The 21,199-nt window shown below is 51.3% G+C and overlaps 1 non-coding gene across 1 annotated transcript; it reads right to left on the bottom strand.

The window, feature by feature from the left end:
- Window positions 1-14,380: 14,380 nt before the first annotated feature.
- LOC126476447 (5.8S ribosomal RNA) lies at window positions 14,381-14,535 on the bottom strand. The gene has a single exon (XR_007586981.1). It is a non-coding gene; the product is annotated as a 5.8S ribosomal RNA (ribosomal RNA).
- Between the last annotated feature and the right edge of the window lie 6,664 nt (window positions 14,536-21,199).

Below are 21,199 nucleotides of genomic sequence, written 5' to 3'. Positions count from 1 at the left end.
TGGCACGATTTTACTTTTCAGTTGTTGTAACGTTTCTGCTGTGATCTTGTCTATTCCGGGGGATTTATTTTTCTTCATGGTGTCAATAGCACGACTCACTTCCTCCTGAGCAAATGGTACAACCACTCCTTCATCTGGATACTCTTCTTCCATCTTCTGTCTCAAGAGTGCCTGATGGTCATTATCTGAAGCCGGATCATCACTTGGGAGTAAACTTTCCATTAAATATTCTGCCGAATCTCGCCACCCTGATGTAGTAGAACCATCTGCCTTCTGAAGCGTCGACAAGATGCGAGGTGTCTTAAGCTTCTCACTCACGATTTTATATGGTAAGCCCCACACATTAGTTCGAAACTCCTTTTTAACGTAGGTTTCCCAGTGCTTTGTTCTCGTATTGATTAATTCCTCCTTATAAACTGCTTTGATTTCCCGATAAATTAGCAACCTTCTCTGCTTCTCTCTGTCACCGAGAGACCTCTGATATGCACGCCGTGCCCTACGAACATTTCTCTTTAATTCTGTTAGTGTGGAACTCCATGGCACTTTCGAGACGCGAAAGAATGGACGCTTAGGTATGAAGGTATTCATAAGGTTTTGTATATGCACCTGTATTGCTTCTGCTGTCGAATCAATGTCAAAGCCATTCCCCTCCGGCACCTGCAGTTGAAACTCCTCCCTCATGCGCTCCCATTCTGCTCTTTTGTAGTCGAAGTAGGTTCCTATATAATTCTCCTCCCTGTTTACATTGTTTACGCTTACAAGGCTAAAGGTAATCATATTATGATCACTTGTAGTCACTCTGTTCAGTACTTCCCAGGCCTGTATCCTATATAGCACACTACCATTTGCCAATGTAATGTCGATATTAGATTTTGCCCCTGCTCTATTATGATAAGTTGGTGGAAACCCGGGTTTATTCACAATTATTAAGTTCTGCTCCGCAATAGCATCCTGTAGTTCAAGTCCTCTCTCGTCAGTTTCTCTACTGTTCCATAGTACTGATTTAGCATTTGCATCTATTGTGAAGATGTGATATCTGTTACCTCCAACCTCGTTGGCTCTTATCATTTTATCGAGATAGGGTTGTATCTCATGTGCATATTGAAAGTACAGGTTAGTTATGAGAAAGACACCCTCAGTTGTCGTTAGCTCCACAGTAACAGAGTGTTCATCATTTACCTGAACAATTGTTGTCACTGATACTTCTCTTTTCAGCACCACAACGGCCACCATTGGATTCTCTCCATTCATGATCACTCTTGCACCCATTGGGCAATGTACCAGTTTCCCTTTCGTAGTGTAAGGCTCCTGGATACATATAATATCCAAACCTCGGTCTTCTGCAACCTTCCATATTTCTGTCATTACGGTGGTGCTACGCATAGCATTAATCTGAGCAACAGTTATACCTAAATTCCTTCTACTCATTAAGGCTGTCTGACATGATTATAAAATCTAAAACCTGTCTTGTCGTACTTATAAACTGTTCTACCATAACACTCCACAAATTCCTTGTAGAGCTCCTCTTGATCAAATTTTCCGTTACGTCGGGTATATGCCCTCTGAAGTATCTCACCCAATTCTTTCTTCCCAGTTGGTAGATTATTACATCGCAAAAACAGCCTGTCGGCAGTTCCGGGATATGGAAAGCCGATTATATTCCCTTTTGGATGCCCTATTCTGACAATGTGCCTAAGGGCTACAACTGATACACTCATATCTTCTAATCTAGAGGGTCTGTGATTCTCTTCAAGATCAACATAAATCTATCGAGGATCCGACTGTTGATAGTCATTTCCCTCATTTGTTGTAGGCTTCAGTGTGTCTCCACTGTCTGTAAAGTCGGTCTGAGTACCAATAGTGATCATGTCGGGTTTATGACAGGGCTCGATAGTCTTTTTGCTTTTCTCTTTAACTTTGACCTAATCTTGGAGAGAATTCCATGATTTTCAAGGCCAACGTTACACATTTTACTCCCTGCAATGGTAGAGCTAATGGTGCTGTCCTGAATTGATGAAGAAAGATTTTTCCCCTGTTCCTGGGGGAAATTACTACTGTCTGTGGTTTTGTTCTTATCGGTATCAACTATATTCTGATCATTATTTTCACTATTGCCTAACGCGAGATGTGACTTGTCGGTATCAACTATATTCTGATCATTATTTTCACTATTGCCTAACGCGAGATCTGACTTGTCCGTAAGGTACATCTTATCTTCTCTTGTAACTGTCATTTCGTCCTCTAATGTGTTAACATCCACACAGTGGGCTAGTTCTAAAGTATATAGAGGTTGCCTGTTCTCGCGTAACATGTTCCTCCATGCAATTGCCCTACGCCAATTCCTAAGCCTCGTGGAGGGTGGCTTATGTTTCCTACGTATCATATTCCTATCAGCTATATGTGCAATTTCCTGACACTTGAAGTCTCTGCCTGGTATGAAATCTTCACTGTATGGTGATAGATTACTGTCCATAATCTGTACTCTCAATTAGTCTGCGCAAATATAGCTGATAGGTAGGGCACTGAGGACCTGGTGTATTGTACACCTTGCCTCTCGAAGAACACGGAATACACTTTGCTGGCTTATTAGAGTTCGGACAATTTGTTTTTTGGTGGTTGTCTTCACCACAATGTGAACACACAAAGGACTTGGCAGTACACTTTGCACTTCTGTGACCGAAATTCTGGCACTTAAAGCATTTGAAGGCAAAATAGTCTTTCACCGACAGTGATCTAAAATCCACATACACTCGTTTTGCTTCTACTAACAGCTTCCTCACTCTTGCACTTACTACAAAAACATGGTTAACCTCCACCTTTCCTTTAGGACCAGTCTTAAAACAGGGTCGCATTTCTTCAAGGATCTCTTGTTTACTTATCTTGTCAGCAAAATTTTGCTGCCAGATTGTCTCTACTAGCTCTTGCTCACCGATTTCACTTGGCACATCGTAAATAATGATAAGAGGACGCTTCTTCCTAGGTGGCTCGCACTTCAAAGTTTCAGCGACTTTACTATTTGTAGAGATCTTTTGGATATCAGCAGGAGATTCAGTTTCAACAATGAGAACACTGTTCACAGCACGCATACTTTTAATTTTAATTTGCTCTTTTCTTGGGTCAATCACACTTACAAACCTCTGCTTTGTTACTTTTGCATCACTCTCATCTTTTGATTTCACAAATAGTACATTCAGCGCCTTTGCTTGTGCAGATGCTATTTTAGCTTTGGTGGTGGGTACATACTTGCTTGGTTTTGCTACAACTTCAGCAAATGAAGGTGCAGCCACTTTTGGGATCTCGTCTTTAATAGTCTTGATTTCTTTGGAGATTCCCTCACTCTTCTCAACAAGTGTCTCTCGCAGCCACTGGTTTTGCTTGACGAGCTCCTCGTTCCTACCAACTAATTTGCATTGGTACATCGCCCACAATGCTAGCTTGTTCCGCAATTCACTCATTACATTTACTGTAATCTTTTTGGTAGGTGTCATGTGTTTATCTATGAATTCCAAAATGTTAGTATAATAGTCCTCAACTTTATTTAATTTGGTGCCCCCACAACTTTCATCCCCCAAATTTCCTTCCTCGTCCTCTGAGGATGACATTATGCTAGCATATAGCACAGTCTATTGGACAAACTGTGAGCACACACAATATCTCGCAACAGCGAGGCATTGTGCGTCGATCTACTCTATTTACCCAACGTCTGGCCCACTCTCACCAAGAGTGAGATAGAGTCGGATTCAGAGTTTAGTGGCAAGCTGATGTTATACTTGTCCGTGGTACAACGATCGAACAAACAGCCGCCCAAAGACTCGTGATATACAGATCGAACTAATGTCGCTTCCTACCGCCTGTGGTACACAGATCAAACTATTGACGAACGTGGTACAAAGATCGAACTATGCACGCCTGTGGTACACAGATCGAACCATGTCTGACAGAGAATTTTCAAGGTTAAGTTACTATTAATACAGTTATTTGACCAGACTTAGTCACAGATTAGATCACTTGCAACGTGATTTACGCCTCTAGGTGCAGAAGCATACCTGCTGCATCAGAATTATATGAAGGGAGACTGTACAGATTAAGATGTTCAAAATCAGTGTCACAATCAGATAGTCACAATCAAGAGTGAAACCAATACTCACAGTTCACACGTCTGACAGTTCTCGAATACCGACACGAACTCGCCCACGTGAAACGCAGCTCGAATGTGACGATGTCGAGAAGAACTCCCGCGAAAATGCGAGTAATACACACGCAAACTACATATTTTTTCCTAATGCATAATCGACACAACACATCACGGCAGCCATCTTGAAGTAGATAGGCCGTAGTAGATAGGGACAGCGGGAATCTCGTTAATCCATTCATGCGCGTCACTAATTAGATGACGAGGCATTTGGCTATAAAGCCGTCTTTATTCACAAATACAGTGAATAACACAAGGTAATAAAACACTCTTAAACTATTGCGCCTTGCTCCCCGAGAGGAGCTCACAAGGGCGCCGGTTACCGATGTTGTGTAACCGCTTTTACCTTAATATTAAACACAGTATAAACAATTAACATACAAGAATTGAATAAAGAACGGAATTGCTCCCGATAATGAAGCCCCGGGAGTCGGGGCAAACTAACCTAAATCTAACCGACTAACTAGCCTACGCCCTCCCTGTACTTCGGCCTTGTCGACGTCATATTTTCGAACAGGCCGAAGATCCACGTCGTTCCACAGAGCACCCGCGTGCTGATGGTGCTTAACTCCCGCCTGCGGAAGCCAAGTTGTAGGAGCTGGCGGGCTGATGTAGGTGCCCAAGTCCCCCTCCAGTTCAGGGTCACTGTTCTAAACTGTATGCTGCTGGCTGCAGGTCGGAGAGCGCCGACGGCTTGCCGCACCGACGGGACGTCGTATTTCGCCGCCTTCTGCCGGTGGCACCAGTCGGTGTCAAGATGGTCGCCGACGATTTGTGCGTCGATGACATGCACCACGCCGTCCTTAGACGCCACAACGTCGGGCTTGCGGACTCCCTCTGGTGTTCGAAGGTGTGGCTCGACAGACACGTCGAACCCTCGTTGAGCCAGCCCGCGCGCGATGTATTTCACAACCGCGTCGTGCCGCCGCACCCGGGCACGGCTGGTCAGCCCGCAGCCCTGGACGACGTGGTTCGCGGTCTCGGCGGCGTTGCATCTTGCGCGACAGATCTTCTCCCTGTCTCGGCCGCGACTCCTGCGCGCCTTGGATGGTATAGCGTTAATGCGCGTGCGGATGCACGCGACGTAGTCACGGCCAGACAGGAAGCGACTGGTGTCCTCGACCCAGCTGTGTTGGCCTGATGTCCTGGCTGACGACGAGAGAGCTGCCCCATCGAAGGAAATATGCAGGCGCGCCGCCCACATCTCACCAACTTTTGCAGCCGTTGGCAGCAGATGGCCCTCCCACGTGAGGTGTCGTTCAAGCGCCGCAACTTCGTGTCGTGCCTCCCCCAGGTCTGCGTCGGTGGTGGTGGTCTCGAGCTGCAACAGAGTGAGGAGCCTGCCCCGCCTCAGGGTTGGCCCTATCCAGCGGGCTGATGGAATCCCAAGGCCCCCATGGGCAATTGGAGCGTGAAAGTAGCCCAAGGGGGTGTCGGCTGGGAGGCGGAACCATCTCCTCACAGCGGCTCGAACGCAATTGTCCATGGCCTTGAGCGCACCGATGCGGGTGCGACTCAGTGCTAGGCCATGATACAGGCCCGGGAGAAGAACCTCACGAAGTGCAAAGAGCCGCTGCTGCGGCTTCAGCGGCGCCCGCGTGATGATCGACAGCTGCTCCTCGGTGTGGTGCCTCGGATGGAAGAGACACCGCCCAGAGGAGGAGAACTGCAGTCCCAGGTAGCGGAAGGTCTCACCCACTCCCAACGCCGGCATGGTGGTTTCGCCGGCCGTGAAGGTGACGCTCGCATCCACTTTCACTTTCTTCTCGCGGCCGGACGCCACGAGTGCGAGGGTGAGACACTTCCGCGGGTTAACCAGCAGCCCCAGTTGGTCGAGGGCTGCTACTGCTGCGTTGATAAGGGACTGCAGGCCCCCCCTCGTGGAGGCGAAGAGCAGGATGTCATCCGCGAAGGCCGCCGCGTTCGTCTGGTGGCCCAACACCTTGACACCTACGTGTGAGGGCAGCTGTTCTAGAACACAATCAACAGCGGAATTAAACAGGAGAGGGGACAGAGGATCTCCTTGCCGAACACCTCTTGCTGGCCGCATGGCCGGGGACTCGTCGCCACCCCCCGCAATTACCGTCGTGCTGTCCGCATAGCAGCCCTCGACGTAGTCAATGAATTCGTCCGGCAGACCATGGGCTTTAAGCACAGGACGCAAAGCCGCATGGTCCAACGAATCGAACGCCTTGGACACATCGAGGGATGCCATGAACACAGAACGACAGCGGCGGACGGCGCCGACGAGTATCCGGTCGAGGAGGAAAGTGTCCTCCAGCATCCCATCCCTTGGGATGAAAGCCCGCTGACGTTCGTCCACAGCACACATCTGCATAAGGCGAGTCGCCAGAACCTTATGGAAGGTTCGGGCTAGCACCGAGCAGACGGTGATGGGCCGAAAGTCAGCGGGGGATGCTGGGGAGGCTGTCTTAGGGAGCAAAGAGGTCCTGGCTCGGAGGAGGGAAGGGGGAAGCTTGCGGGTAAGCAGGAAAAGGTTTAGGAGTTTGGTGGTGACCTCCGCTGGAAGGCGGCGCAGCTGCACCGGCGAGAGGCCGTCAGGGCCGGCAACGGAGCCTCTGGGCGGCAAGGCGGCCGCAACCTCTTCTGCAGTGATCGGCCTCCATAGGCGCTCAAAGTCAACAGACTCCGAGCGCGGGAGAAGCCGGTCGGGAATGGAGCCAGCGTTGGAAGGTGGCTCTGTCGTGAAGAGGCTGCGCCAGAAGTCCACCAGCCCAGGGATGTTCGACGGCGGCTGGAGCAGGGTGCCATCCAGGAGGCCACGCACGCAGCGCACGCGATTCTTCCTGAAGGCATCCTGACGTCTGGCATATTCCCACCGGCGGCGCTTCCGCTTGGAGAGCGGAGGGTCACCACCAGACCGCTGCTTGGATGGCGGGCGCAAAGTTTTCCTCTTCCTTGCTCCTGCTTCCTCAGAGCCGACAGCACGGAGGGCCTCAGGCAGCCCAGCCGCGACCACTGCCAACGGCGTACCCGGCCCCAAACACGCAAGGTCGTCCAGGGCCGAGAAGCGCGCGGCCGACCGCGGCAGGCCAGCGAGGTGCCTCCATATAGCTTCGTCGACTACAGATGTTTGTGGCGGGCGATCAAGCTCCGGCGGAGAGGGTGGCCCCTCCTGCAGCGACTCCGGGACGGGTGAATGGCGCAGACCATGCTGCGTCTGTTGTTCCCGCCTCAGCTCCTCTACGTATTCCCGCACCATCGTCCTGTATGCCACCGTCCTCCTCCTGCACTTGAAGGCATCCAGGGTACGGTGCGGAAACAAGGGTAGAAGCTCCTGGTTTGCAAACAGGACTTTGGAGTCACTGGCACAGAGAAGCCTAGCCTCCGCCAGGGCGAGCTCCCGCATTTCTTCTTCCGCCCACCGAGCTCGCTTCCTATCGGTTGTAATCTCCGCATTTGCCGCTTCCGGATGGGCGCGGCGGCGGTGTTGTCCGAGCCCGATCTTGCTGCGGAAGGCACGGCTGCAAATGCTGCAGTGGAACCATGGCTCCACGGCCTCCTCTACTTCAGGGACGGTTGGCAGGCTAGCAGTTGGGACTGTTAGGCCAGGTCCTTCAGCGGAAGGCCTGGTACCCGTGTTTTCTTCTCTTGTTGTCCCAACATTAAGGGTTTTGCGATGGAGGGCTGGTAACCCCCCAAAGCCCCAAGTGCGGACTTCCACTCTGCTTACCAGTCCTATGAAGGACTGGCGTATCGGCGGGCCCACGGGAAGGGGGGAAGCCGCAGGCAAGGAGAGGCTAAGAGGGCATGGCCTATGTATTGCGCTTCACTTGCTCAGTAACTATGAGAGTCATAGTTACTCCCGCCATGACGAGACATTTGGCTATCATAGCCGTCTTTATTCACGTACAGTGAATAACACAAATAAGTGAATACCCACAAAGCGGGTTTACAGATGGTACATAAATTACAAAACACACTTAATAATAAACACAGTACATGAACGAAGAAAGGTATTATGCCTGAGAAGGCCAGGCAGCAGCCGAAGAATTGAGACCACGCTAACCGACGCCAGTGCGGGGCATCGTGCGGCGGCGAGGGGCAGTCATAGATTCGAAATGCCGCGCCGCCATGATGCTGCCCAGAAGTACTCTGGTGCTCAATGTTGAATGGTGGCCCTTCGTCACACCAACCTCCTGCAAAGCTTTACCAGAGGCTGGAGACCAAACCCCACGCCAGTTGATGGTCGCCGACGTGGTGGTGAATTCCGTAACCACTGGAAACAGCTCGCGTATCTTGTCGTAAACAGCCTGCTTGTCGTAGACGGCTACTTTCTCACGGTGACACCTACCAAGATCACGGTTGTCGCCAACCACCTGCGCATCGATGGCGAATGCTGCAGTGTCACGGACCGCCACGATGTCTGCCTTTTTCAGGCCTTCAGATGTACGAAGGTGAGGCTCTAGCAGAACATTGTAGCCTCTGCGGCGGAGGCCTCGCGCCAGATAGGACGCCATGGCATCGTGTCGAGCAATGCGAGCCCCGTCGCTTCTCCAGCACTGTTGAATAACATGGTTGGCAGTCTCCGTGGCATTGCAGCAAACGCGGCAACTGGTGTCACCTTCCCTCCCACGTAGCAGCCATGCCCGAGTAGGTAAGGCATTAATCCGGACACGCAGGCATGAGATGTAGTCGCGGCCGGTTACGAACTGCCGAGTATTGGAGACCCAGCAGTGCTGCCCTGGTGTTCGGGCAGACTCATGTAGCGCAGCGCCGTCGACCGACGAGTGCAGGCGGTCGGCCCAACACCGGCCCAACTGGTAACTGGACTTTATAACTTCCCCCTGCCATTGCAGGGCGTGGTCCAGTTGGTGAATTTCTCGCTGGATTAAGTCCTGGGAAGAATCGTCTACCGCCGCACCCAGTCCCTGCATCTTCGCCAATCTTCTCCTACGAAGAAGAGGGCCCAGCCAGCGGGCTGCAGGCACCCCCAAGCCCCCATGAGAGATGGGGGCGTGGAAGTAACCGACAGGCGTATCTGCTGGCAGGTGCAGCCAAGATCGAATAGCTGCACGGACACAGACGTCAAGGGAAGAGAGGGCCCCAAGACGAGTCCTCCCCAGGGCGAGGCCATGGAAAATACCCGGGAGGATAACAGAACGAAGGGCAAAAAGCCGCTGCTGAGGTTTGAGTGGTGCACGCTTGATGATGTTCATCTGCTCCTCGACCTCCCGCCGGGGATGAAAAAGACTGCGTCCGCACGTGGAAAATTGCAGGCCTAGATACTTGAAAGTATCTCCCATCGCCAGTGCTGGGATGTTGTTCCCCCCAGCACGCAAGATGACAGTCTCGTCGACCTTGGTTTTCTTCTCCCGGCCTGATGAGAGAAGGGCGAGAGAAAAACACTTCCGTGGGTTGACCTCGAGCCCGAGATCCCCCAGGGCCGACGTGGCGATGGTGAGAAGTTCCTGCAATCCATCACGAGTCTCGGCGAACAGCAGGAGGTCATCGGCGAATGCAGCCGCATTTATCCGCCGTCCAAGAATGCGTGCACCAATATGAGCAGGCAGACGAGACAGGAGAATGTCAATGGACATGTTGAAGAGGATAGGAGACAGCGGGTCACCCTGCCGAACACCCCTCGAAGGCCGCACTAGATCTGACGACTTCCCATCCGCGCAGATAACCGTCGATCCCGCCTCATAGCATCCCTGGATGTAGTCATGACGAGGCATTTGGCTATCATAGCCGTCTTTATTCACGTACAGTGAATAACACAAATAAGTGAATACCCACAAAGCGGGTTTACAGATGGTACATAAATTACAAAACACACTTAATAATAAACACAGTACATGAACAAAGAAAGGTATTATGCCTGAGAAGGCCAGGCAGCAGCCGAAGAATTGAGACCACGCTAACCGACGCCAGTGCGGGGCATCGTGCGGCGGCGAGGGGCAGTCATAGATTCGAAACGCCGCGCCGCCATGATGCTGCCCAGAAGTACTCTGGTGCTCAATGTTGAATGGTGGCCCTTCGTCACACCAACCTCCTGCAATGCTTTAGCAGAGGCTGGAGACCAAACCCCACGCCAGTTGATGGTCGCCGACGTGGTGGTGAATTCCGTAACCACTGGAAACAGCTCGCGTATCTTGTCGTAAACAGCCTGCTTGTCGTAGACGGCTACTTTCTCACGGTGACACCTACCAAGATCACGGTTGTCGCCAACCACCTGCGCATCGATGACAAATGCTGCAGTGTCACGGACCGCCACGATGTCTGCCTTTTTCAGGCCTTCAGATGTACGAAGGTGAGGCTCTAGCAGAACATTGTAGCCTCTGCGGCGGAGGCCTCGCGCCAGATAGGACGCCATGGCATCGTGTCGAGCAATGCGAGCCCCGTCGCTTCTCCAGCACTGTTGAATGACATGGTTGGCAGTCTCCGTGGCATTGCAGCCAGCGCGGCAACTGGTGTCACCTTCCCTCCCACGTAGCAGCCGTGCCTGAGTAGGTAAGGCATTAATCCGGACACGCAGGCATGAGATGTAGTCGCGGCCGGTTACGAACTGCTGAGTATTGGAGACCCAGCAGTGCTGCCCTGGTGTTCGGGCAGACTCATGTAGCGCAGCGCCGTCGACCGACGAGTGCAGGCGGTCGGCCCAACACCGGCTCAACTGGTAACTGGACTTTATAACTTCCCCCTGCCATTGCAGGGCGTGGTCCAGTTGGTGAATTTCTCGCTGGATTAAGTCCTGGGAAGAATCGTCTACCGCCGCACCCAGTCCCTGCATCTTCGCCAATCTTCTCCTACGAAGAAGAGGGCCCAGCCAGTGGGCTGCAGGCACCCCCAAGCCCCCATGAGAGATGGGGGCGTGGAAGTAACCGACCGGCGTATCTGCTGGCAGGTGCAGCCAAGATCGAATAGCTGCACGAACACAGACGTCAAGGGAAGAGAGGGCCCCAAGACGAGTCCTCCCCAGGGCGAGGCCATGGAAAATACCCGGGAGGATAACAGAACGAAGGGCAAAAAGCCGCTGCTGAGGTTTGAGTGGTGCACGCTTGATGATGTTCATCTGCTTCTCGACCTCCCGCCGGGGATGAAAAAGACTGCGTCCGCACGTGGAAAATTGCAGGCCTAGATACTTGGCTATATTAAGAGAAGTCATAGTTAACTCCCGCCGTTTACCCGCGCTTGCTTGAATTTCTTCACGTTGACATTCAGAGCACTGGGCAGAAATCACATTGCGTCAACACCCGCTAGGGCCATCGCATTGCTTTGTTTTAATTAGACAGTCGGATTCCCCCAGTCCGTGCCAGTTCTGAGTTGATCGTTGAGTGGCGGCCGAAGAGAATCCGCGCACCCGCGCGCCCCCGGAGGAGCACGCTAAGGCGGACGCGGCCTCGCAGCAAGGAAGATCCGTGGGAAGCCAAGGCATGGGACCGAGCTCGGATCCTGCACGCAGGTTGAAGCACCGGGGCGCGAACGCCGCGCAGGCGCGCGCATCCTGCACCGCCGGCCAGCACAAGGCCGACCAATGGCGAGAGCAGACCACGCCCGCGCTAAACACCCGCACTTACCGGCACCCCTACGGCACTCACCTCGCCCAGGCCCGGCACGATAGCGCTGACCCACTTCCCGACCAAGCCCGACACGCCCCGATTATCAGAGCCAATCCTTATCCCGAAGTTACGGATCCAATTTGCCGACTTCCCTTACCTACATTATTCTATCGACTAGAGGCTCTTCACCTTGGAGACCTGCTGCGGATATGGGTACGAACCGGCGCGACACCTCCACGTGGCCCTCTCCCGGATTTTCAAGGTCCGAGGGGAAGATCGGGACACCGCCGCAACTGCGGTGCTCTTCGCGTTCCAAACCCTATCTCCCTGCTAGAGGATTCCAGGGAACTCGAACGCTCATGCAGAAAAGAAAACTCTTCCCCGATCTCCCGACAGCGTCTCCGGGTCCTTTTGGGTTACCCCGACGAGCATCTCTAAAAGAGGGGTCCGACTTGTATCGGTTCCGCTGCCGGGTTCCGGAATAGGAACCGGATTCCCTTTCGCCCAACGGGGGCCAGCACAAAGTGCATCATGCTATGACGGCCCCCATCAACATCGGATTTCTCCTAGTGCTTAGGATCGACTGACTCGTGTGCAACGGCTGTTCACACGAAACCCTTCTCCACGTCAGCCCTCCAGGGCCTCGCTGGAGTATTTGATACTACCACCAAGATCTGCACCGACGCCGGCTCCAGGCAGGCTCACGCCCAGACCCTTCTGCGCCCACCGCCGCGACCCTCCTACTCGTCAGGGCTTCGCGGCCGGCCGCAAGGACCGGCCATGACTGCCAGACTGACGGCCGAGTATAGGCACGACGCTTCAGCGCCATCCATTTTCAGGGCTAGTTGCTTCGGCAGGTGCGTTGTTACACACTCCTTAGCGGATTCCGACTTCCATGGCCACCGTCCTGCTGTCTTAAGCAACCAACGCCTTTCATGGTTTCCCATGAGCGTCGATTCGGGCGCCTTAACTCGGCGTTTGGTTCATCCCACAGCGCCAGTTCTGCTTACCAAAAGTGGCCCACTTGGCACTCCGATCCGAGTCGTTTGCTCGCGGCTTCAGCATATCAAGCAAGCCGGAGATCTCACCCATTTAAAGTTTGAGAATAGGTTGAGGTCGTTTTGGCCCCAAGGCCTCTAATCATTCGCTTTACCGGATGAGACTCGCACGAGCACCAGCTATCCTGAGGGAAACTTCGGAGGGAACCAGCTACTAGATGGTTCGATTAGTCTTTCGCCCCTATACCCAGCTCCGACAATCGATTTGCACGTCAGAATCGCTACGGACCTCCATCAGGGTTTCCCCTGACTTCGTCCTGGCCAGGCATAGTTCACCATCTTTCGGGTCCCAACGTGAACGCTCTAGGTGCGCCTCACCTCGCAATGAGGACGAGACGCCCCGGGAGTGCGGAGGCCGCCGCCCCGTGAAGGGCAGGGAAGCCCCATCCTCCCTCGGCCCGCGCAAGGCGAGACCTTCACTTTCATTACGCCTTTAGGTTTCGTACAGCCCAATGACTCAAGCACATGTTAGACTCCTTGGTCCGTGTTTCAAGACGGATCGTGAAATTGTCCAAAGCTGAAGCGCCGCTGACGGGAGCGATTATTCAGCCCGAGAGCATTCCGAGCCAACAGCGGCGCGGGTCCGGGGCCGGGCCAGGTAGGTCCGTCATCCGGGAAGAACCGCGCGCGCTTGCCGGGAGCCCGAGCGCCCAAAGGGGCGAATCGACTCCTCCAGATATACCGCCGGGCAGCCAGCCAGGACACCGGGGCTCTGCCCAACAGACGCGAACCGAGGCCCACGGAAGGACAGGCTGCGCACCTGGGCTGTAGGCCGGCACCAAGCGGGTCGCGACGTCCTATTAGGGGAGAAGTGCGGCCCACCGCACACCGGAACGGCCCCACCACGCGGCGAGTGGAAAGGCAACCGGACACGACCCCGCCGCGGATTGCTCCGCGCGGGCGGCCGGCCCCATCTGCCGAGGGCGGAGGCCAGTCGCCGGATGGTCGTGAATCTCACCCGTTCGACCTTTCGGACTTCTCACGTTTACCCCAGAACGGTTTCACGTACTTTTGAACTCTCTCTTCAAAGTTCTTTTCAACTTTCCCTCACGGTACTTGTTCGCTATCGGTCTCGTGGTCATATTTAGTCTCAGATGGAGTTTACCACCCACTTGGAGCTGCACTCTCAAGCAACCCGACTCGAAGGAGAGGTCCCGCCGACGCTCGCACTGGCCGCTACGGGCCTGGCACCCTCTACGGGCCGTGGCCTCATTCAAGTTGGACTTGGGCTTGGCGCGAGGCGTCGGGATAGTGGACCCTCCCAAACACCACATGCCACGACAGGCGGCAGCCTGCGGGGTTCGGTGCTGGACTCTTCCCTGTTCGCTCGCCGCTACTGGGGGAATCCTTGTTAGTTTCTTTTCCTCCGCTTAGTAATATGCTTAAATTCAGCGGGTAGTCTCGCCTGCTCTGAGGTCGTTGTACGAGGTGTCGCACGCCACACCGCCAGCCGGCTGTGGACGCTACCGAGTAAGTACCGGTATGCGAACCGCCAGGCGACGGGCGCGCATCGCACGTTTAAGGAGACGCAGCCGGCCCCACAGGCGGCCACGACACTCCCAGGTCTGCGAAGCGGGGCAAACGCCGCGCGCTTCAGTATACGTAGCCGACCCTCAGCCAGACGTGGCCCGGGAACGGAATCCATGGACCGCAATGTGCGTTCGAAACGTCGATGTTCATGTGTCCTGCAGTTCACATGTCGACGCGCAATTTGCTGCGTTCTTCATCGACCCACGAGCCGAGTGATCCACCGTCCTGGGTGATCTTTTCATAGTTTCCACTGTCTCTTTCAAGACAGTTGCATAGGCGGGACTGAGGCGTGTCGCGGCCCCTGTTCCAGCGTTCAGTGTCCAACGGCCTCACGGCCGATGGGCGTCGTACGGCTCCACACCGGAGCGGACAGGCACTCGGGCGAAAGTCATTCAAAACCGGCGCCAGGCGCCAGGTGCCGCAGGCCAGCCGCTCCAGCGCTTCAGCGCTCGTACCACACAACATTGCCGTTAGTTTTGAGACGAACGCGTGGTTCCGCACGCGGCGCACGGCTACTGCAAGCCGTACAGGTAGCGTGTTGCGCGACACGACACGCACATCGAAAGACTTGCAGTCTAGTCGGTAATGATCCTTCCGCAGGTTCACCTACGGAAACCTTGTTACGACTTTTACTTCCTCTAAATGATCAAGTTTGGTCATCTTTCCTGTAGCATCGGCAACGACAGAGTCAATGCCTCGTACCAGTCCGAAGCCCTCACTAAATCATTCAATCGGTAGTAGCGACGGGCGGTGTGTACAAAGGGCAGGGACGTAATCAACGCGAGCTTATGACTCGCGCTTACTGGGAATTCCTCGTTCATGGGGAACAATTGCAAGCCCCAATCCCTAGCACGAAGGAGGTTCAGCGGGTTACCCCGACCTTTTGGCCTAGGAAGACACGCTGATTCCTTCAGTGTAGCGCGCGTGCGGCCCAGAACATCTAAGGGCATCACAGACCTGTTATTGCTCAATCTCTTGCGGCTAGAAGCCGCCTGCCCTCTAAGAAGAAAAGTAATCGCTGACAGCACGAAGGATGTGACGCGACTAGTTAGCAGGCTAGAGTCTCGTTCGTTATCGGAATTAACCAGACAAATCGCTCCACCAACTAAGAACGGTCATGCACCACCACCCACCGAATCAAGAAAGAGCTATCAATCTGTCAATCCTTCCGGTGTCCGGGCCTGGTGAGGTTTCCCGTGTTGAGTCAAATTAAGCCACAGGCTCCACTCCTGGTGGTGCCCTTCCGTCAATTTCTTTAAGTTTCAGCTTTGCAACCATACTTCCCCTGGAACCCAAAAGCTTTGGTTTCCCGGAGGCTGCCCGCTGAGTCATCGGAGGAACTGCGGCGGATCGCTGGCTGGCATCGTTTATGGTTAGAACTAGGGCGGTATCTGATCGCCTTCGAACGGCTAACTTTCGTTCTTGATTAATGAAAACATACTTGGCGAATGCTTTCGCTTCTGTTCGTCTTGCGACGATCCAAGAATTTCACCTCTAACGTCGCAATACGAATGCCCCCGCCTGTCCCTATTAATCATTACCTCGGGTTCCGAAAACCAACAAAATAGAACCGAGGTCCTATTCCATTATTCCATGCACACAGTATTCAGGCGGGCTTGCCTGCTTTAAGCACTCTAATTTGTTCAAAGTAAACGTGCCGGCCCACCGAGACACTCAATAAAGAGCACCCTGGTAGGATTTCAACGGGGTCCGCCTCGGGACGCACGAGCACGCACGAGGCAGTCGCACGCCTTCGGCTCGCCCCACCGGCAGGACGTCCCACGATACATGCCAGTTAAACACCGACGGGCGGTGAACCAACAGCGTGGGACACAAATCCAACTACGAGCTTTTTAACCGCAACAACTTTAATATACGCTATTGGAGCTGGAATTACCACGGCTGCTGGCACCAGACTTGCCCTCCAATAGATACTCGTTAAAGGATTTAAAGTGTACTCATTCCGATTATGGTGCCTCGGATGAGTCCCGTATCGTTATTTTTCGTCACTACCTCCCCGTGCCGGGAGTGGGTAATTTGCGCGCCTGCTGCCTTCCTTGGATGTGGTAGCCGTTTCTCAGGCTCCCTCTCCAGAATCGAACCCTGATTCCCCGTTACCCGTTACAACCATGGTAGGCGCAGAACCTACCATCGACAGTTGATAAGGCAGACATTTGAAAGATGCGTCGCCGGTACGAGGACCGTGCGATCAGCCCAAAGTTATTCAGAGTCACCAAGGCAAACGGACCGGACGAGCCGACCGATTGGTTTTGATCTAATAAAGGCGTCCCTTCCATCTCTGGTCGGGACTCTGTTTTTTTTTTTTTTTTTAAAAAAATTCTTTATTCATAACATCACATTACATTATTCATATAACCCACTACCTAACTACATTAGTGGGTCTTACTAATGATACAATTATACAATTAATGCAGCTTATTCTACACTCCCCCCATGAACCATGGACCTTGCCGTTGGTGGGGAGTCTTGCGTGCCTCAGCGATACAGATAGCCGTACCGTAGGTGCAACCACAACGGAGGGGTATCTGTTGAGAGGCCAGACAAACGTGTGGTTCCTGAAGAGGGGCAGCAGCCTTTTCAGTAGTTGCAAGGGCAACAGTCTGGATGATTGACTGAGCTGGCCTTGTAACAATAACCAAAACGGCATTGCCGTGCTGGTACTGCGAACTGCTGAAAGCAAGGGGAAACTACAGCCGTAATTTATCCCGAGGGCATGCAGCTTTACTGTATGATTACATGATGATGGCGTCCTCTTGGGTAAAATATTCCGGAGGTAAAATAGTCCCCCACTCGGATCTCCGGGTGGGGACTACTCAAGAGGATGTCGTTATCAGGAGAAAGAAAATGGGCATTCTACGGATCGGAGCGTGGAATGTCAGATCCCTTAATCGGGCAGGTAGGTTAGAAAATTTAAAAAGGGAAATGGATAGGTTGAAGTTAGATATAGTGGGAATTAGTGAAGTTCGGTGGCAGGAGGAACAAGACTTCTGGTCAGGTGACTACAGGGTTATAAACACAAAATCAAATAGGGGTAATGCAGGAGTAGGTTTAATAATGAATAGGAAAATAGGAATGCGGGTAAGCTACTACAAACAGCATAGTGAACGCATTATTGTGGCAAAGATAGATACGAAGCCCACACCTACTACAGTAGTACAAGTTTATATGCCAACTAGCTCTGCAGATGACGAAGAAATTGAAGGAATGTATGATGAAATAAAAGAAATTATTCAGATTGTGAAGGGAGACGAAAATTTAATAGTCATGGATGACTGGAATTCGAGTGTAGGAAAAGGGAGAGAAGGAAACATAGTAGGTGAATATGGATTGGGGGACAGAAATGAAAGAGGAAGCCGCCTGGTAGAATTTTGCACAGAGCACAACATAATCATAACTAACACTTGGTTTAAGAATCATGAAAGAAGGTTGTATACATGGAAGAACCCTGGAGATACTAAAAGGTATCAGATAGATTATATAATGGTAAGACAGAGATTTAGGAACCAGGTTTTAAATTGTAAGACATTTCCAGGGGCAGATGTGGACTCTGACCACAATCTATTGGTTATGACCTGTAGATTAAAACTGAAGAAACTGCAAAAAGGTGGGAATTTGAGGAGATGGGACCTGGATAAACTAAAAGAACCAGAGGTTGTACAGAGATTCAGGGAGAGCATAAGGGAGCAATTGACAGGAATGGGGAAAATAAATACAGTAGAAGAAGAATGGGTAGCTTTGAGGGATGAAGTAGTGAAGGCAGCAGAGGATCAAGTAGGTAAAAAGACGAGGGCTAGTAGAAATCCTTGGGTAACAGAAGAAATATTGAATTTAATTGATGAAAGGAGAAAATATAAAAATGCAGTAAGTGAAACAGGCAAAAAGGAATACAAACGTCTCAAAAATGAGATCGACAGGAAGTGCAAAATGGCTAAGCAAGGATGGCTAGAGGACAAATGTAAGGATGTAGAGGCCTATCTCACTAGGGGTAAGATAGATACCGCCTACAGGAAAATTAGAGAGACCTTTGGAGATAAGAGAACGACTTGTATGAATATCAAGAGCTCAGATGGAAACCCAGTTCTAAGCAAAGAAGGGAAAGCAGAAAGGTGGAAGGAGTATATAGAGGGTCTGTACAAGGGCGATGTACTTGAGGACAATATTATGGAAATGGAAGAGGATGTAGATGAAGATGAAATGGGAGATATGATACTGCGTGAAGAGTTTGACAGAGCACTGAAAGACTTGAGGCGAAACAAAGCCCCCGGAGTAGACAATATTCCATTGGAACTACTGACGGCCGTGGGAGAGCCAGTCCTGACAAAACTCTACCATCTGGTGAGGAAGATGTATGAGACAGGCGAAATACCCTCAGACTTCAAGAAGAATATAATAATTCCAATCCCAAAGAAAGCAGGTGTTGACAGCTGTGAAAATTACCGAACTATCAACTTAATAAGTCACAGCTGCAAAATACTAACACGAATTCTTTACAGACGAATGGAAAAACTATTAGAAGCCAACCTCAGGGAAGATCAGTTTGGATTCCGTAGAAACACTGGAACACGTGAGGCAATACTGACCTTACGACTTATCTTAGAAGAAAGATTAAGGAAAGCCAAACCTACGTTTCTAGCATTTGTAGACTTAGAGAAAGCTTTTGACTACGTTAACTGGAATACTCTCTTTCAAATTATGAAGGTGGCAGGGGTAAAATACAGGGAGCGAAAGGCTATTTACAATTTGTACAGAAACCAAATGGCAGTTATAAGAGTCAGGGACATGAAAGGGAAGCAGTGATTGGGCAGGGAGTAAGACAGGGTTGTAGCCTCTCCCCGATGTTGTTCAATCTGTATATTGAGCAAGCAGTAAAGGAAACAAAAGAAAAATTCGGAGTAGGTATTAAAATTCATGGAGAAGAAATAAAAACTTTGAGGTTCGCCGATGACATTGTAATTCTGTCAGAGACAGCAAAGGACTTGGAAGAGCAGTTGAATGGAATGGACAGTGTCTTGAAAGGAGGATATAAGATGAACATCAACAAAAGCAAAACAAGGATAATGGAATATAGTCTAATTAAGTCGGGTGATGCTGAGGGAATTAGATTAGGAAATGAGCACTTAAGGTAGTAAAGGAGTTTTGCTATTTGGGGAGCAAAATAACTGACGATGGTCGAATTGATTTAAGTGTCAGGAAGTCATTTCTGAAAGTATTTGTATGGAGTGTAGCCATGTATGGAAGTGAAACATGGACGATAAATAGTTTGGACAAGAAGAGAATAGAAGCTTTCGAAATGTGGTGCTACAGAAGAATGCTGAAGATTAGATGTGTAGATCACATAACTGATGAGGAAGTATTGAATAGGATTGGGGAGAAGAGAAGTTTGTGGCGCAACTTGACCAGAAGAAGGGATCGGTTGGTAGGACATGTTCTGAGGCATCAATGGATCACCAATTTAGTATTGGAGGGCAGCGTGGAGGGTAAAAATCGTAGAGGGTGACCAAGAGATGAATACACTAAGCAGATTCAGAAGGATGTAGGTTGCAGTAGGTACTTGGAGATGAAAAAACTTGCACAGGATAGAGTAGCATGGAGAGCTGCATCAAACCAGTTTCAGGACTGAAGACCACAACAACAACAACAACATTCTACACTACAGGTACTTCTATTAGTTTTACTCTAGTCTAACCGCTATGGGATTCTAAGCTACTTAATCTAAGTCTACATTCTACCTGCAGCGTTACAGGTGTGCCAGTGCTACTATAAACCTACTGGTGTTGGCCACAGCCCACTGAGCTAATCCCAGTGGGCGTGCCCCTGGCACTGGGCTGGCCTTAAGTTGGTGTCGCTGCAGTCTACTCTAGGTATTATTCTATCTTCTACATCTAATCTAATCTAACTACATGTCACAATTGGTGTGTGGTCAAATCCCGTGTTTTGTACCCCCCTCCCTCCTAGTCCAAGGTAAGGCGGATTCCAGCCGTATGACGGCTGGCCAGGTCCCCACTTGGCGGTACAGGAAGGGTGTACGTGTCTAATTCGGTGAAAAGTGTTGGTCCTTCACTGACGGTTGTCCCAAAGAAAGTTCTTAATTACTTTCTTTGATATCACATCAGTGAGAGTATTTAAGATGTTGAAAGTGTTTTCACTTCTTAATATGTGGTACGTGTCCCTGTTTGGTAGCTGTTGTCGTAGATCATGGGCCACATCATCGAAGAGGTGGCACTCATACACCGCATGTTCTGGGGTACCTTGCACAGCACCACAGTCGCACGCACGCTGGTGTAGCCTGTTTCCCAAACCGACATAGATATGTCGGGTATGGTCCATGTCCAGTAAGAAAGTGCAGCATTCCTCTTGTGGGTGTGAAAAATGTAAGTTTTAACCTTTCCTCTATATCTGGTAGCAGTTCATAAGTTCTGCGTCCCGTATCCTCACTACTCCATTGATTCTGCCAAAGTTCAATTCCCCTCTTTTTGATAGCATACCTGTCCCCCGCGTAGACCCCCAAGTATTTCCCTGATTTTACCCCTGTTTTCCTTCTTCACCCAGTACCAGGCGGCTTGCTCCCTGATTTTTATGTCTAATGGACAAATTCCCATTAGTACTAATAGCGCTCCTCCTGGTGTAGTTCTGTAAGCCCCTGCTGAACGTAGTAGCATGTTTCGCTGCACTCTTCTTACGGCCATGGCAGGCATGACCCTCGTGAGTCCGTGTGCCCAGACTCCTGATCCGTATCCTACTATGGAGGTCAGAATACTATTGTGATATAGTTTTATTAAGTTTGGTGGCAGGTGGAATCGCTTGTGACCTATTCCAATGAGGTTATTTAGTAAGACCAGTGACTTTTGGGATACGGTGTCAATATGTGATGCAAA

The sequence above is a fragment of the Schistocerca serialis genome, chromosome 4, assembly GCF_023864345.2.
Source record: "Schistocerca serialis cubense isolate TAMUIC-IGC-003099 chromosome 4, iqSchSeri2.2, whole genome shotgun sequence".
Taxonomy (NCBI): domain Eukaryota; kingdom Metazoa; phylum Arthropoda; class Insecta; order Orthoptera; family Acrididae; genus Schistocerca; species Schistocerca serialis.
This window is presented reverse-complemented; position numbering and strand designations above follow the sequence as displayed.